Raw genomic sequence first — 19581 nt, 5'->3', positions numbered from 1 at the left:
GAAAGAAAAAGTTGATAAGCTGGACTTCATTCAAATTAAAAACATTTGCTCTGCTTAAGACAATGTCAAGTGAATTAGAAAACAAGCCACAGACTGGGAAAAAAATATCTGCAAAAAAACACATCTAATAAAACACTGTTATTCAAAATATACAAAGAACTCTTTAAAAAAACTCAACAATACGAAAACAAGCAAACCAATTTTTAAAAAAATGGGTCAAAGATTTGAACAGCTACTTTACCAAAGAAGATATACAAATAGCAAATAATCATATTAGTAGACATTCCACCACCAAATGCTGGCAAGGATATGGAGCAACAGGAATTCTCATTCATTGCTGGTGGGAATGCAAGATGATGGTATAGCCACTTTGAAAGACAATTTGGCAGTTTCTTACCATGTTATCCACTAGATGCACTGCTTGGTATTTACCCAAAGGAGTTAAAAATTTACATCCACACAAAACCTGCATATGAATACTTATAACAGCTTTATTCATATTTACTAAAATGTGGAAGTAACCAAGATGTCCTTCATTAGGTAGATGGATAAATAAACTATGGAACATCCAGACAATGGAATATTATTCAGTGCAAAGAAGAAATGAAAACCCATGAAAAGACAAAGGCATATATATTTACATTATGTATTCACTTCTCATAATTAGATTTCTTTCTGTCACCACATATTTGACCCTTTTTACCCTACTTACTTCCCCACTCCACCCTTCTCCCCCCTTCCCTCTGGTAACCACTAGTCTATTGTCCATGTCCATGAGTCTCTGTTTGTTTGTTCTGTTCATTTGTTGCTTTTAGGTTTATATCCCACTTATAAGTGATATCATGTGATTTTCATCTTTTTCTGTCTGTCTTATTTCACTTAGCATGATTATCTCAAGGGCCATCCATGTTGTCACAAATGGCAGGCATGGCAAAATTTTAAATGTATATTACTAAGTGGAGGAAGCCAATCTGAAAGGCTACATACTGTATAATTCCAAATATATGACATCTGGAAAAGTCAAAACTATGGAGACAGTAAAATGATCAGTGTTTTCCAGGAGTTAGGGGTGGAGTGGGATGGGAAAAAGGATGAAAAGGCAGAGCACAGAGGATTTCTAGGGCAGTGAAAATACTCAGTATGATACCATAATGATGGCTACGTGTCATTATACATTCATTCAAACCCATATAAGATATAACACCAAGAATGAACCCTAATGTAAACCATAGACATTGGGAATTATGATGAGTCAGTTTAGGTTTATCAATTCTAATGAATGTACCACTGTGGTATGGGATGTTGATAGTAGGGGAGGCTATGCATGTGTGAGGAGAGGGAGTGTATGGGAAACCTCTATACCTTCCCCTCAATTTTACTGTGAACCTTAAACTGATCTAAAAAACATAAAAGTCTTAATTTTTTTTAATTTATTTATTTTTACAGTGACATTGGTTAACGAAATTCAGTAAGCTTCAGCTGTACATTTTAACAATGAGGCATACATATATTTATATTGTGTGTTCAACTCATAGTTAGATTTCTTTCTGTCACCACATATTTGACCCCTTTTACCCCATCTACACTCCCTTCCCCGCTCCCTTCTGGTAACCACTAGTCTATTGTCCATGTCCATGAGTCTGTTTGTTTGTCTTGTTCATTTTTTTAAAAACATTATTAGTGTTTCTCAATAGTGAAGTTAGGGATTTTTTTTTCATTATTACTTCTTCTTTAAATTTTTTGTATTCTAAAGTTTAGTTATAGTCTACAGCCATGCCCCCCTGAACGTGCCCAATCTCATCTGATCTCAGAAGCTAAGCAGAGTTGGGCCTGGTTAGTATTTGGTTGAGAGACCACCTAGGCATACCAGGTGCTGTAGGCATTAAAAAAAAAAAAAAAAAAGAACCCTTATTAAAATAAATAAATAAAAATAAAGTTTAGTTATAGTTATTGTTGTTGGTTTAATTAATCATACTTCTCAACTGATTATAGTTTATGAGCAGTGGTCTGTAAAGGACCCGATCTTGTTTAGTTAATTTAATATGAATCTCTCTTCATCCTTCTACTTCATTTCTATGCCTCTTCCCTTGAGCCACAATGGCCAATCTTTCCTTTTTCATGTGTTCTTATAAAAAGGATGTCATACTAACGACATGTCTTTCTATTGTATAAAATTTTTAAAAAGAAACTGCTAATTGTGTCTTTTCCAGCTTATCTTTTGACATTTATATATTATATAAATAATAAGGAAAAGAAAAATCCAAATTCTAGTTTATAATAAAAGTGACTAGTGCGATAGTAATTAATGAAAAGGATTTATAATTAAGAAAGATTGCATTAAAATATAAATTAGAATGTCATTAGCAAAAGCTATGATAATAATCTAATCAAAATAAATATTCTAAAAAGAACCTAAAGATCTGTGTATAGACAATTAGTAGAATAAATAAGAAGTAAAAGCTGTATAAAATACAATTATACATGATCATACCTGCATATGAGGTGATCAATAAATATTTGTGAAAGAATGCTTAGTGTATTCAAAATGTATTATTAGTATCAAAAATACTCTATATTATGTGCTATGTTGCAGAAAGACAGATAACTCTGAGCTCCAAAACAAGTCATACTGTTTATCCCTTTACTACTAATTTAAGCAAGAATTTCTTGGAATTCAATTCTTCTGAGGCAAGTTAGGCTCACAGAACTTTCCCTTAAAATTGTCTGCTTGACCTTTGTTAATTGTAGACATTATTCATTATGGAACTGAGATCTCCACATAAACCCGACCCACTGTAGAGATCATTTAGGCAAATTGAGGTTTTGTTTTTCTTTTTTCTTTATGAAATGTGTCAGCAAACATTAACCGGTCTGATTATGATCCCAGATTGCGTTACAGTAATGACGTTACAGTTCATCATTACTGGTGACATGAACACAGAGGCAAATGAAGGTCTATTTCACTAAGGAAGAAATAAATAACAACCAAAGAAGGGGTTGCACAATCATTGTTCCTACAGCTCTTTGCAGGGCTCGTAGAAAATGAGTGAGGAAGGAGGGCTGCATTCTGCTCCTTCAAAAATGCATGCAGTTATTATTGTGTTAGCCAAGGCACAGGCCTGCCAGAGCAAATCTTATCCCACTGTCAGGGAATGGTTCTGAAGAAGACGAAAACTATTCTTTTGTGTTTTATCTCTGTTTTGATTCTTTTTCTCCTTCTGATTCTAGGATACTCAAATACAACCTAAAGTTAAAGAAAGTGTTAACTCCATCTAGTATTGAGTGGCTGCTGGCTCTAGGCAGGTTGCTATTATTTTATTATTGATGTAGACTCATTGGTAAAAATTTTGAATTTTTACTGCAATCTTAAATAGCGAAATGTAGACTCATTGGTAAAAATTTTGAATTTTTACTGCAATCACAGGGCCAAACCTGTCTTCTATTCAAAGTCTTTCCTCAAGCAAAGGCACTGCTTTACTCTAAGGTTAGTTGCCTTCTAACCCCACCGCCATGTGTGGGTGCGCGCGCACACACACGTACACACACACACACACACACACACAGAGTTTGCCTGGCCCCTTACTAGCAAATATCGAAGTCAGCAGGACATGGTACTTGCCAGAGGCCAAAGTTTCTCTGGCCACATCTATAGCTCCTATGCCTGTCTTGCCTCAGTCACCGTATTGGATGCCAAACCTCAGCCATCAACCTCAGCCATTACTTCAGTTATCTGTCAGTAATTGACCATTCCCAGGTAGGACAGCGGCCACCTGGTCTTCACTCCCCCATCTCAGCGCCTATCTAAGTATTTGTGAAAGGTTACAGGAAGGAGGGAAACACTGGAAAAACAAGGAGATGGGAAAGAAATAATTGCTGGCAGAGTAGCTCCATTTTTACCCACAGCCTCAGCCAGGGAGGCCCCAGTCCTTGCCTGGTCCTATAAATACCTGACCTTGATTCTTTATGAGCTGCTGCCCATCCCAGTTCCTTACACCTCTGTTCCCTGGCCCATTGTCAACTCTCCAGTTTCCATCTTGATAGCAGGCACTGTGGGAGCCCTGGCTTGCACCACTTGGCAGGTGGGAGAGATAGCCAGCCCTCAGGAAATGCATTCCTTCGAGGGCATCTGACACAAGAAGCCAACTGTCTAAGTTACCTGGGGCCACGTTCACTATGTAGCTACACTGCTTGAAGTTAGATGTTCCATGCGTGTTTTAGTGACATTGTGTCTGCAGTGGGTACTTGATAATAACCACTTAAAATTTTTTTCCTATGGTAAATTATGGCAGACATGCATTATGGTCTAGAACTTTTGAAGCAGGGCCAGAGCAGTTTTCTGAAGAAAAATTTGACCCTGTAAGTAGAAGTCCACTTGGCAGAAGGAATAGCCTGCTATGCATGTAAAAAGCTCACCTAAATCATAATAGGATGTGAACCACCCCCCACACACATCCCGGTTGGCTTTTATATGAAGCTGTTTCTAATTAACACATAGATTGAGTCTGTAGAGCTAGGGGGATACAACAATCTGTAATTTCTTTGAAGCTTTCCAGAGAACTCAATGCCCAGCTAATCTAGGCCAACCCTCTTATTTCCCATCTGAAGATGAGCATGAGGCTCTAAAAGATCAATCTTCATGTCTTCTGCATAACAGTGTTCTTCCTACTGCCCCATGCCACCTTCCTGCAATTTTTCTTTTGGAAATGTCTTCCAAGACACTATGAAATTCAACATGATTACTATAAAAAAAAAAAAATTACCCTTTCATTCCATCAGTGCAAATATCACCATAGCCAAAAGGCCAAGTAACTTCTTAGTGCCGTTATAAAAGTCCTGACTTCACAGACCCTCAGAGACTTTCACAGACTGTCCTTGGAGATCTTCCGAAGCACACAAGCAGCTTTCTAGCAGTTATCCCACACCCTCATAAGAATAGCAACAACAAACAAAAGTAAATGTGCTTATTTTAATGTGAAAAGAAGAATGAAGAGTTTGTGAAAAAGTGTTTTTGTAATCACTAGGCACATTTTCTAGTTACTATGTGTTCTAGCAATTATAGTTCTGTTTCTATAAGTCTATTTTACTCCAGATTAAATTTTCTTACAGCTTGTTAAAATTGTCTGAATCACTGTAATATTCTGATTAGATATGAACATGACCTTCTGGAGATTTAAACCCCAATTTGTGGTGATTATTGGATTAATATTATAATTGAGATTACCCATTAATTTGAATGTGGGACTTGGGAACAAATTTACTAAATTGGCAGATAGTGAAACTGAGTGAGATTGCCACGTAATGATTTTACTGAATCTTTCTTAAGAAAAATGAATGATCTACCAAAAGATGTGATTTCCTCCTTCTTTCTTGTTTTCAACACTTTTAAAGCTCTGTGTGCTAGCTTCTGTCCTGGGCCCAGAGAGCCAAGCTGAACATGTGGTTACATCATATATAGAGCTCTGAGTTAAGTTCCCTGTTTTTCGATCTGTGGGTCACTGTGAATATCAGGTCAGTGAATTCAGTCAGCATTTTTAAGTGGAATGGGATCGAATAGGAAATACCAGAAGTTAAGTATTGTTTTTTAGTAACATTTTATTTTTACTGGACTAGATAAACAGTTGGATATGAATGCATGTACTGGGTTATAATTTTTTTTACACTGCATTGTGTCAAAAAAGCTTGAAATTCACTGGTCTAGCTAATATATTGACAGAAAAAATTGTTATCTCCTGACTAGTCCATGGAAGCAAAAATCCCAAGACTCACAATTGTTTTAAAAAAGAAACATACCATCAGGCATGGGAAGAAGGCGAAACAGGTCCCCAAGTCGGTGCCGTTTGTGTGTCTGGGTAATGTCTGCCTTTCACCCATTGCAGAAGCAGTTTTCGGAAATCTTGTAACTGATCAAAACATTTCAGATGCTTGGAGAATAGACAGTGCAGTGACATCCACATATGAGATAGGAAACCCTCCTGATTATTGAGGGCAGAATTGCATAAGAAGCATGGTGTCCCCGTGAGTCACAGTGCCCGGCAGGTTACCAAAGAAGCTTTGCCACATTTGATTACATACTATATATGGATGAAAGCAATCTGAGAGACTCGACTAGAAAGAGTAATCAAGTTAAAAACAGCGAAACACAGGTGGACTTGCTTGGGAGCTACCATCCGGAAAAACGACTCATCATCGAAGCCCCCGCTATTACGGGAATGACTCCGACTTTGAGACCGTCCACTAGCTATGTGCGGGGTGCTGCAGAGCCTTCCTAGGCAAGGGCCACTAGTCCAGCTTTAGTCCCTATTCCTGAGTCAGCTTGACAACCTCCCCAACATTCTCCGAGCCACTGTGATTTGAAATCCAGGAATCATCCTGATTCCTTCTCTAGTCTGCTTCCTATGGGCCATCAGTCTTTTAATATTACTGCCAGTGCTACTTCTGCCTTAGTTTTCATAGCTCTGTTCTCTTTATATTCTTTATGTTAACGACATCGGTGGACTCTTCTCTACCTCTTATGTGGGAATAGGCTTGTAATTGATCTCCCCACCTGTGGGTTCTTCTCTGCTAGTCAGTGATACTTGAAATCTGCTTATTTTTTAAACTTCCTAATTGTTTCACTGTTGGAAAACCTCTAGTAGCTTCCTACTGCCTACCCAAAAGACCAAATTTGTTTTAAAAAGCCAGTAAGACTTTCTACCCAATCTAACAACTCAGCTTTTAGCTCCCAACAGCCAGCTTTATGTAACCACATATTAATATCAGTAATTATACAAATAGCATTCAATCTGAAAAGTCAGGCATATCCAGGCATGTAGTAGCTAAAAAATATTTTGATGATTTAATTTTAAAATATTTTTAATGCTTATAAGTACAGTATGTTTAAATGATCAGGACAGCTTACTTTTCTCTGAATAAATAGTATATTTAACCCCCCACCCCCATGTCTGCACCATTCTCTTTGTGGATTCCACTAATTTCCTGACCACTCCCCTACACCGTATACTTGAAATCTTCCCTATTATTCAAGGTTGGCCTCAAATATAGACATTAAAAAACAGTAAGAGGAGATAATACTTAAAACCAGAAGTAAAAGAGAAATTACTGTGGCATCTAAATGGTTCTAACTAGAAGCCAGAGATTGACTGGAGCCCTGGTAGGAAAGAATATCAAGGACCAATAATGAGCAGCAATAAGCAACTCCTAGGACAGGCATGTGAAATCTGTTGAACCAGAGTCATCACGAGCCTTGCAGTCAAGTGGTTGGAAGCCTTCTAAAGCTTTTTAAGTACTCTACCTCAGCTGGGCAGGATTAACCCCAGATGTCCTCCCAGACATCTAGTGAAGTCATTATATACTTAAGACTCATATGTAGAACTAGTTTAGAAAAAGTAAAGAGCTGAGATAATATCCGAAGACCCAGAGAGTGCATCAAGATAAAACAAGATCTAAAAGTGCAATTTTAGAGGAACAGCCTTCTCGTTTTTTCACCATGATATTCTTAGCAATGGGAAACTCAAGGTTTTAACATGGATTATAAAATGAGAAACCTTGGGGCTCTGGGGTTTAATTTGGTAGGAATCTTGTTTCTTCATTCTTACTCTTCTTTATATTTTTTGCTACGCTTTACACAGTTGAAATAAAACTATGTTTACAGGGTTTTAAAAGTACAAGAGAATAAAGAATAAAATTTTTTAAATGACCCATAATCCCACCATATATTAACCCACTGATATTTTAATATATTTTCTTATTTTCTTCTAATATTTTTTCTACACATATATTTTCTCTACATATTATATTAGATAAATATTTTACAGCCTATAGCATCATGACTCATTGATATAATTTATCAAATATTAGAGAAAATGAGAAATTATAAAAATGATATATATATTCCTAAGATTCTTCTTCCAACTTAAAATATTTGTATTCTCTTCATTTGCCAGCCTTTTGATACAGGGCAGATGTTTTCTTTGCGAGTGGAATCATGGGCTGGAGTTTCATATCCTCTTTCGTAAACTCATAATGGACTCAGTATTTTTCTACTCCTTTTGTTGCAGTGAAGCAAAGCATTTCTAATTCAGAATTAAAATGTCAAGTGTTTATAATTATGTTCCTCTTCTACAGCTGTCTCACTCAGTCCTAATTCAATAGCTATATTTTTCAGCAAGAAACAAGATCGATTTTTCCTTATTTTATCCTTTTTATGTAATATAGTTGTAGTCAAGTTATGTGGTGACAAGAACAAGGACAACTGGCATGAACAAATTCAGAAAGAGCCACTGACTCTTGGTCATCATACAACATAAGTGATAGGAGCAGAACTGGGCAGACCCACCTGAGAGGAGTCTACCAGCTGCCAAGTCCTGGGCTTCATCAGTAAATCTTACATTAGGAATGGAAAGTTCATCAGCTGGGGGGAGGTTATTTAGAGAACGTCTACTATATAACCATAGAATGAATTTCATTGTTCATAAAGCCTTACTAGTTATTTTATTTACTTCCTTAGGCTCAATTCCCAGAAATAGAATTATTGGTTCAAAGGATATATATATAGGTATTTGTGATGTTCCAGATCTGTTGATCAATATGCGTTTCCATCAGCAATGCCAGCAATGCCATTCTCATTCCATCCTTGCGACCACTGAACGTTATTTTTAATCTTTGCCAATTAAATAAACAAAAATATGGCATTTTGTGTGAATTTACTTGAATATGGCATATAATGTGTTGGTTCTCAGCTCTGCAGGCATGTCAGCTTTACCGAGGAAGCTTCTTAAAAATTTTTGTCTCATAATTTTATGAGACAGAGTATATTATATTGTTATAATGTAACTAATAAAATATATTGATTTATATTCTTGCTTTATATTACAAAATATTGATAAATTATATTATGTCTATACCAATGAGGAAAGGAAGAAAAGAGGTTAGGTCCAACAATAGTATAGTAAAAAAGCACTAGCTGATGTATTATGGGAAATCACACAACATTTTAATGTTCTACCTTATACAAAATTATAGTAATCTGGAATTTTAGCATCAGTGTAAGTTCCTAGCAACCTTTGCTTAGTGAATTGCAAAGTTTTAAATGTTACATAAAAGATATGAGGAGCAAATATAAACATAGGTATTCCCTAGGTTGGAAAGACAAATCTGAAATGATATTGTGTAATTTTTGGTCTTTTTCTATAAATTTATTTAGAGATTACATTTTCTCTTAAGTACTTTAAGTAAAAAGAGGCATTATAATCAGTTACTTACAAGTCTCCAAATAAGATATATCTCACCTGGGGATGGATTAGAAATTGTCCATCTCTATACGTAACAGATACCTTCAGAAGAATAGAATTTATCATCTAAATTAGTTAGCTGAAAAAGAAGAACATTGAATAGATAGATAGATCCCTTTACATTAAGACATATCTTAAAAGAAAATTGAGGCAAATATAAAAATACTTATGGTGGCAATATAACTCAGTATTTTGAACTACAATTATCCCCAAAACATCCATAATGTATGGTTACCTTGCCTGTATATGTCCTCAAGGAAAAACCTATCCTTAAATGCAATCAGTAAAAGCTAAATGAAAATCATAGAAACAGTAACATACTGTGAAGGCAGGCTAAAATGAAAAAGGCAGTATTAACATTTGCTGAGAGCTTATTATGGGCCATTCACTAATCTAGGCACTTGGGGTACATCAGTAAGCAGAAGTCAACAAAAGTGTTGCCATCTGGGAGCCTGCATTCCAGCAGGGGAAGACATCAGTACACAGTAATCACAATAAGTGGGCAAATGTTTTGGTACTTTAGAAGGTGATTAGTGCTATGGGGGGAAAAAAATAAGTAAACAAGTAAGACTTCAGAAGTGACAAAGAGAGGAAGTCAGAGGACTTGCAATTTAACCATAGCCTGGTCTGAAGGGACCTCATTGAAAAACTGACACATGAGCAAAGACCTAAAGAAGCCCTGTGTGATCCCTCCATCCTATTTCTCTATCCTGCCCTCATGCTCAGATCCAGCAGCCATGTCAAACTCTACTCTTCCCCACAAGCTCCCGCCTTTGCACTAGCAATGCCTGCTGCCTGGAGAACAAAGAATGAGGCAAGATGTGAGAAGTGCCCTGAGGTTGGTAAAACAATAGACAAATTGCTACAAGGAGATGAGAGATGGAGCAATTGCTTTTGGTTAATGTTATCGGACAGATTTTAAGGGAGGATTATCTTTCAAAATGCTTTTCAGATTTACCTGCTTGCTGTCTTTTCCTTTATTTGCATATATCATGAATTCATTTTTACCTCTCATTTTGTCATCTTGAAGGTGGCAGTTTGGGAATCAGGCTCACCTGGTTTTGAATTTCAGCTCTGTCACTAAATGTACAACTTTGACAAACTGGATTTCTTTGAGCCTCTTGAGCCTCAGTTTTCACACCTGTAAAACAAGATAATAATTTTTTTGAAGCTTGCTGTAAAAAGAGTAACATACAAGGTATGGCAAATGATAATGAGAGAGGATACCAGTTTTGAAAGAGAAATGGATCAGATAGTGAAGGACATTTTTAAAGCTGTGCTAAGGAGAATATATCTTAGTTTATAGGTAATGGAGAACTATTTAAATTATTTTGCTTGTAGAAGGGAAATATTTGTGCTTTAATCCATCCTAGATGGGATGCATCTTATTTGGAGGCAGCAAGTGGAGGATAAGCTTTTGGAATTGATGAAACAAGACCAAGTAGTATGATATTGCACTGTCGTAAGATTTGATAAATTCATTTAAGCCTGGTGGTGACAGAAAAGGTGGATTTGATAACTGGGAATTACAATATCTTTTCTAAACTTTGTTCTTGACATTTAGTCAATTCTCAAAATATAGACAAAATAAATACATTTTTCTTAAACATTTTTATTGATGTTTTGACTCAATCTCATGGAGTTGCACTTTTCCTTAGATTTATTGTTTGAGGGATGTATGATTTTAGGACTAACTGCTAGAGTTACCAGGAATAGAAAGTGGCGGGAGGGGGGAGGTGAAATCAACTGATAAACAGGAGCCAGAGAGTCTGGGAAAAGAAACTTAAGTAAACTTTATTTTGTGGCCCAACAAAACATCACTTTAAAAAAGCATTTCTCAGATGTTGACTTTGAAAAATAATTGCATTGCCTAGCTTGGAGCTTGTAGATAACCTAGATGGATAAGGAAATTATGGTTTCTTTTTATTAGTGGAGTGGCTGGGCTAACCTTGCTCAGCAAAGAGCAGATGAAAAGAGTATAGAAGGAGAGACCAGTATAAATCTTTCGTCACTGACAGAAAACTTTCAGCGTGCATGTATGTTCCGTTTTGCCCAGGTGAGGACCACCAGCTTTTAAATTTTTATTATTTTTGAATAGGTAATACATTCATATAGATTAAAATTTTTAAAGTACAAAAGTATATAGAGTGAAAACTCTTCCATGCATCCTATCCCCCACGTACCCATTTCCCCTCCTATCTAATATCAATTTCTTACTAATCCTTGCAGAGATATTTTATGTACATACAAGCAAAAGATATTAATTTTTTCCCTTTTAATACAAATGGTAGCACATTAAACATATTACTTTGTATCTCGGGGTTTTTTATTGGTATCATTGGGTTTTTTATTTTGTTTTAGTTCTTTTACTTAATATATTTTGGAGAGTGTTCCATATCAATACATAAAGAGTTTCCTCGTTATTAAATATGGCTGCTTAATATACCATTATATGGAAATAGTACCATAATTTTTGTAACTAATTACTTTCCTATTAATAGACATTTGGATTTCTTCTAATCTTTTGTTATTTCATGCAATGAATAACCTTGTACATATGTCAATTAGCACATTTATTTATTTTACTTATAAGGTTGGTACCTAAAGTGGAATCGCTGAGTCAAAGTGTATGTGACCTTGTGTCTTTGACAAATATTGCCAAGTTGTTCTCGATAGAAGTTGTACTAATTTGCATCCTCACCTGTAGAATATGAAGAGCACTATCTTTGACTTGAGAGCAGGAAACTGTATCATTAATTCCTATCTAAGTGGAGTAAGTTCAAACTCTCTTTCATCAACTCACAAATATTCGTTCTAAGGATATTTCTTTCTATCAAAGGTGAACACGCTCATCTCCTAGATCAATGGCTCTCAACTGGAGACAATTTTGCCTCCCAGGAGACATTTCGCAATGTCTGGAGACATTTTCCATTGTCACAAGTGGGGCATGGAGGTGCTGTGAGCATCTCGTAGGAAGAGGTCATGAATGCTGTGAATATCTTACAATGCACAGGATGCTTTAAACCTTTTTTTCCTCCACAAAAAAATTATCTGGTCCAAAATGTCAGTAGTGTGCAGAGGTGAGAAAATCTGTCCTAGATAAGTATCTACCCTCTCTCAACCGTATTAAGTAACATCTTACAAAGCTTAAGATTCTCCACTCTCTGTAAAGTCTATGCTGAATAGAATAGTCCTCAGTGCTTCCATAGTACATTTTTTTTTGTTTTTTGTTTCTTCTACAGCATTTATATTGTATTGAAATTAGTGATTTGCAGGAACTGTGAGTTCCTCAAAAACATAAATGTATCTTGTTTATATTTGTGTCCTGAATATCTGGCACAAAAAAGGCACGCAATTATTAAATGAATGAATGGATGTTAACACTAATTCCTAATTGTCTCAGTGTGATTTAAGCGATTTTTAAATTTTTAATCAGATCATTCTTTTTACTTCACTTGCTTCACTTTTCTCCTAATTTCAAACATCATTTTTTCTTTAGACTTCCATAAGCAATTTTTTCTAGCCTATAGAAGAATTGTACCAGAAAATGTCAATTGAATAAGAAATATTGACCTTTCCCCTGATTTGAACTTTTATGCAATGTAGTTTATTACACAGCATTAGTCACTTTATATGCTATCTTGCTCACTTATAGCTTCTGATTGAATTTGTTTTGTCTCCTCGAATAGATTGAAATCTCCTTAAGGGCAAAAATCAAAACTTTTAAGTACTTCATGCTGCCTTAGTGTTTTACAGACTGTAAAGCAGGAGAGTGACAGATTCTCTTTTTTTTTAATAACAACTCACAAACCAAACCCGAAGAAGATCCAGACCTCAGCAAAGAAACTATTCATTCTCAGGAGCAGAGCTACCCAGTTTCTCTCAGACGCTCAGATCCTCTTTCCAAAATGCAAAAGAGCAATACCACAGAGGGCCCAGACCAAGGCCTGGAAGAATCTGCTTGATTCATAACTTGCCCCCTCCCTGGTTTCCCTGAGTTCTCTAGGAGTAGGAGAGCCTCATCTGGCCAGCTCCCTGCACAGCCCTGCTTTCCCATCTATTTCCATGACCACAGTACTGCCACCAGATGCTTCCCCATCGTTCAACTTGATTAAAGATCCAGGTGTGGGAACGGGAAGAGAGACTGTTGGCTGGTATCTGACATGAGCAGAATCGCTAACAAGCTTTCAGCCTGGGGCTAGGTAGCTGGAGTCTCCGCTTAGGTGCCCACCTCTGCACTTAGGAGCTACCTTTGCAGAAGAAAAGTGGTTCAAGTGGAGACTGGCTTTTATGAGAACTGCATGGTGTAGGGGGAAGTGTGGCAGCCAGGGAAAAACACAGCAGATCAGCAAGGTCAGGGAAGAAGGAAGCAAGGACAAGAATACTTGTTTGTAAAGCTGAGTGCACTAAATATATCCTGCAGAAAATTAGGATGCAGGGCAGCTTTGATCATATCTAACACAGGATTTTAAAATGCAAATGTAAAGACATGCAAATGCAGAACTGCTTAATTTATTTCTAATGGATTTTTTAACCACCATTTAGCCCTGAGGTCCTGGTGCATTCTCTTTGCAGTTAGCATAAGTTTGCAGTTGAAGCCCTTCAAAGCTGAGTTGCAAAAGGAAAACATTCAGATCTGAATATCTGTCAGGCAAATCAAGGAAATAGTAAAACCTAGCTGATTAGAGAAGGTAAAAAAAAAAAATGCAAAACAAATATTTTAATTAGTTCTTTCCTAGAAGGGTTTAAATTTTTTTAAAAAAACTTAGGCACTTATAAACAGCAACTTTGATATTTAGCTATGAATTATCTCCGCAGGTAGGAACATGGAGCTGTTGAGGGGTTAATTTTTCAACGTTATTAAAAACTGAGTGTTAAATTTGCTGAGAAAGAATTCATAGGTCCACATCTCCCACACAATCTAAAAAAAGACCTCATTATCGTGTTAATCTTCAAGTTAGCTAAAAGTTCCTTCTTTAAATGATAGTCTTTAGGTGGGTGTACAAGAACACAAATTAAACTTAAGTGTTGGACCATTTAAGATGGACTCTATAAAATATATTGCATAGGTCCTGCCTTCTTAGGTATATGATGGCAAAATAATAATAATTCGTGATTGTTTATCTATTATCTTCCAAGAACCATACTAAATATTTAACTTATTTCACTTGAGCTCTATAACAACATTTCGAGGCAGGTAAATTTAATTTTTCTTTAGATAAAGAGTTATTAATGTACAGTCTCTGAAAGATTTCCAGGCATATATGTGGAGTCTTCATGCTTCTTAAAGTCATTATCTACTTCTTGTTTTTGTCTAGTCCTGCTTACAATGGAATTTGATGTGATAACAAGGCACGTATTCATTTTTCTGGAACAGTATTGAACAAAAGAAGAACCAGATTGGAGGGAAGGGATGCAGCTCATTTCTCTTGAGCCTTTATTAAAGTAACCATTAAAATTGAAAGTCTACATGACCTTAGTGGCACTAAGCAAAGCAGCCTTCTTTTCTCTTCAGCTATTCTGAGTTGCTTTAGACACAGTTCAAAGGAAAGAACCAGTTTTTCAGCTAATATCTTTGAAAAGTGCATTTGAAGCCGCTATTAGTGTGAGGGTATGATTTTTTTTTTTTTTAAGAAAGAAGAAGGAACTGCTTTTCCTAACCTGTGGGTGTTTCCTGGGATTGAATCACCTCTCCTTAAAACTGTGCACTGGCAGAATCTGCTGGGTTCAGGATGCGAATGATCTAGGCAAAGGTCCTGATTAAAAGGAACAAATAAGATGGAATAGGATGGGAGATTTTTTTTTTTTCTTTATCCTTTCTTGAGGACTAATAGTCTCATACCTCTTGCCTCACTGTTCTCTAAGGATTTTTACACCATCCATCTGAAGGCTAAAAGCTGCTATCAGACAGCTGGAGACAGTTACTCACTGAGGTCCTTGTAACACTTGCATAATGTCACTAAAGAGATGCAGTGACATCCTGGAGCCCTTGTTCTAGCAAAGTGGCAGTTTTGAAGTGGGCAGAGTTAATTGCTGCCCACAGGGTTACTGCGGTGACCTGCAGTATATCAGCATCCTGCTGGTCGAGGACTGCCAGGCCTCTCTCCATATACTCTGTCTAATGCTCTTCCCACCAGAGCTGCTTTGGAGCAAGTCACAAAGGGATGAGATTCCCTGCTGCCTGTTTTATTAAACGTGGGTGTCTGTTATGAAAATAGGCAGCGTGGCATAGTAGTAGAACCCAGAATTTTCAGAATGAGCAGTGGCGGTGTCAGCTTTCAAACAGCCAGGCTTTTTCATAAAGTGACCGGTTATGAATGAAATTGTAGTGAGTATTAATGCCATCCAGGCTGCTCTTGAGTTGCAAATTCCTAACAAAAAGAAGGCTCCCTCTCCTCCAGAGATATGTTTATGTATTTTTTAAAAATTTTTTCTTTCTTTCCAATTTTTTCCAGAGTTACAGATAATACAGAAGAAGTACAGAAGGGGCCAGGACTTATCATTCATTAGAATTCAGTTCAACGGGAATTATAAGTATTCAGTCCTGAGTAGGTTACTTAACCTTTGGGCCTCAGTTTTCTTCCCTGTAAAAGGTGGATATCGTTTACCTTGCAGACTCACTGCATTTCCAGAACAAGGTTTCAAATCTTTGTTCATGATTCTAAGGGCAGACGTGCCAAAGGGACCTGCTAGCAAGAATCCAGTTCCCATCAAACAAGACAAACTCGTTTAATCTTTAAGATACCGTTAGCTTCTCTGTGTTTTGTGACCAATTCAGAAAGAATTCATAATACTTCAGAGTCTTATAAGGAAATCCGTATTCGCCAGTGCAGATGACAAAGACTTCCTCTTTGACCAAACTTTAGTCTGGTCAGACTAGAATGCACTAGGCTGCATTCTTAGGCTTCCATGTCTGTCCAGTTTCATGCTTCTTGGTTATAAATCCCCACTTGTTCTTGTTGTATTTGGAGTTGAACCTGACCCTACTCCGCTCCTGTGAAAGTTGTTTTTTACCAACCTTTTTGAAAAATATATTTGACATATAACATTGTGTAAATTTAAGGCATGTAACATAAATTTGATACATTTATATATTATAATTTTATTTCCATTGCAGAGATAATTAGCACCTGTATAACGTCGCATACTTATCATTTCTTTTTAGTGGTTGGAATAAAGTTCAAGTCTTTTAGCATATTTGATGATTATAATGTAATATACAGTATTTCTTTCTCTGTCTGAATTATATCACTTAGCATAATGCCCTCAAGGTCCATCAATGTCATCGCAAATGGCAGAGTCTCCTTTTTCATGCCTGAATAATATTCCATTGTATATAAATACCACATCTTCTTCATTCATTCATCCATTGATGGCAAGATGATGTCCCATGTATCTTGGCTATTGTAAATAATGCTGCAATGAACCTGCGAGTGCATATATCTCTTTGATATACTCTTCAAAATAATTTAAATATCTGATAAATTTCTCATCCAAGAGAAATAAATATTCCTTAGTACGATTGAATTATGAGAATATAAAGTAATGAAAATTTAACAATAACCTACATGCCAAAATGGAGGATTAGTTAAGTAAAATATAGTCCATCATAAAATGAAATACTGAACATATTCACCTCCTGCAATAGTCTTGATACCTATCATAATAGTCTTGACTACAGGCTGTCTTACCATTTTAACAAGTATCAGAATAATTTTTTCCTTAACACAGATCAAAGCTTATATGTTGAGGTTTTTAAAGACGCTAACACTTATAAGGTGCTTAATATATGCCAAGATGCTGTTTGTTCTAAATGTTAAATCTGTTCCTCACCACATCCCAGTGAGGCAGTACTATTATTATTATCCTCAACCTATAGATTAAATTGGGGGTCTGAGAGATTATTTGCCCAAGTACATAGAGCTAGAACTAGGGAGTGGAACTGACGACATTCTAATTCAGGGATTCTGGCCCCAGGTTCCATGCTCTTCAGTGCAATTCCAAACTGCCCTCAGAGGACTAAAATTAGGCTAGGAAGTCTACTCTGTTCCTACTTTTAGAGCAAAGCTGTCAAACTCAGCTGCCCACAAGAGGCCAGATAAGTAATGTAAAGGAGTAAAGCAGGGCCCATGGGGAATGGGCCACCAGGAGAGACCACGCCATCAAGGAGAACAGCCCTTACCTGCGCCATCTAGTGTTGCTTTCTGGAAATGCATACCTTCCAAGTTTTTAGAGAGAAGCAAGAGAGAAATCCGGATTCTTATGAAAGACCTCTTCAATTCAAAAGACAAAGAAAGGAAATGCAAAGGGGAAAGAGGGGAGAGAAAGGGAGGGAAAGGAAGGGTAGGACATGGACACACACACGCACGCACGCACGCACGCACATGCCTGCAGGAGCGGTTCTTTAAGTCTGTGAGCCACCTGTTTGAAACTTCATTTTTAGAGGTTAAGTCTTATCATGATGCACTTCAGTTGATTTTTTTTTTTTTTGACCCTGGTTGATTTTGAAGATATATTCTCCGCACTCTAAACCACTGAGTAATTACACTTTTTAAATGTCCTCTGTGTCTAACCTGTTGACTAAAGACTAAAGATTTCTGGTATTTGGTTGGTGATGGGAGGGGGAAATGCACTGGGCAGGAGTGAGGGGTGGGGGTTGTAGGAGGAAAATTGTCTCAGAACTTAGGCAGTCTTTCCTGGGGTGGAGATGCTATAACAATTATATTAGCATAAATGTTTGAGAATAGTGTTGACTTCCTAACTACTCATAAATCAAGAGATGTCTAATGACAGATGTTAGCCAAGCAATCTGGGCTTTCCTTCTTAAGTGTTCAACTGATGGATAATTTAACTAATATTAACAAATCAAGTAAAGGAAGACACCCTTTCAAATTAGTATGATCAACTATCTCTGAGGGATGGAAGTAAAGTAACTTCAGAGAATTTTATGAAGTCCCTTATCTTTTTCTAAGTCTTCAAACTTTCAGTTGCTAAACTTTGAACTGTTTACAATTTACAGTTCTCTTGGCTAAGTGTCTCGGTTCTAGGCATATGACAACAGGAGACATTCTAAATTCCTGGCTTTATGAGACCTTCCAGCTTTTTGTAACCCATGTCCAATGTACTCATTTTTCATTGTCTAAACCTGGATTACAGATACATAAAGCTTAATAAATACAATCATTTACTTACAAAAACGGTGCTCTTTTTTATTGTTTTCGTTTATATTTCCCACCATAGGTTTAAATTTCCTATTATTTCGAAATTTGGTAGGGCATTAATAGTGGCCACTTTGGAGGGAAATGGGATGAATTAATACCTTTTTATGCACAAGATCCTGCACTGTGTCCTGTGGAGTGAACAGAGAAGAATCAGTAAGCTTGTCTCCTTCCTTTCTGGGACTTGAAGTATTTCTGGAGAAATGATAAGTAACAAAGGTACAAAAACAGTGCATTAAAAGCACAATACAAAGATCGCAGATGATCATAACTGTAGGATTTTTAAAGGAGAGACAAACTTAATGACTTGAAGGTTTTAGAGGCCTTCAGAAAGGAAATGGGGTTTAAGTGAGGCCTCAGAGAATGGGTAGGCTTTTTCAGAATGAGAAGGGCAGAGAGTGGGAGGAAAAGTATAATAAAGACATATGTAAAAGAGAGAGAGAGGGAAAAATGGGTTTGGGGCACGTGACTGCAATGGAAAACTCCTGTAAGGAAGAAATGGAATATAAACCAGGGAAGTGGTCTGAATGAGCAAAAAGTAGTCGAAACCAAGGATAGGAAGATAGTCAACCCATTAATATGAATTATGAAGTTAGAAGGAAGAGCTGGTTTGGGGAAGAAGTTGGATATATTGTTAGATTTCATATCATAGTAGATCCTCCAAATATTGAACCAAAAGATAAAATTATGTTTTCAAAATCTGGGCCTAACCAGATTTGCTTTTGTCTTATTTTGACCCTTTATAGCCCGAGTTAAGATTGTGCTATTTTATTTTTTATCTATCACATGCAAAAGAAGTGAGATGCTTGAAGGATTATTTGAAATCATATAATTCATTTTGCCAATGAGTTAATTACCAAGCAATTAGCATAAGGTCACGGAGTCTATGAGTGATAGAGGTAATATTAAAACACAGTTATCCACTAATTTCTGAACCATTGCTTTATTCATATCTTTTATTATCTGGTTGATCTTTCTAAAAAATTTTTATACATGAACACACACAAATGAATTTTTAGACGTACTTTTTAACGTTCAGTACTTTCCCACCTTTGGGTACCACTCTCTCTTTC

The 19581-nt window shown here is 36.6% G+C and overlaps 1 protein-coding gene and 2 pseudogenes across 1 annotated transcript in view; all 3 read left to right on the top strand.

Annotated features, from left to right (window-relative positions):
• The window catches only part of GPRIN3 (GPRIN family member 3), a 59846-nt gene that overhangs the window by 33751 nt on the left and 6514 nt on the right, over positions 1-19581 (top strand). The window lies entirely within an intron of this gene.
• On the top strand, positions 1764-1882 carry LOC112478978 (annotated as a pseudogene).
• Positions 5741-6283, top strand: LOC102881019 (annotated as a pseudogene).

The sequence above is a fragment of the Pteropus alecto genome, unplaced genomic scaffold, assembly GCF_000325575.1.
Source record: "Pteropus alecto unplaced genomic scaffold, ASM32557v1 scaffold63, whole genome shotgun sequence".
Lineage (NCBI taxonomy): Eukaryota > Metazoa > Chordata > Mammalia > Chiroptera > Pteropodidae > Pteropus > Pteropus alecto.
This window is presented reverse-complemented; position numbering and strand designations above follow the sequence as displayed.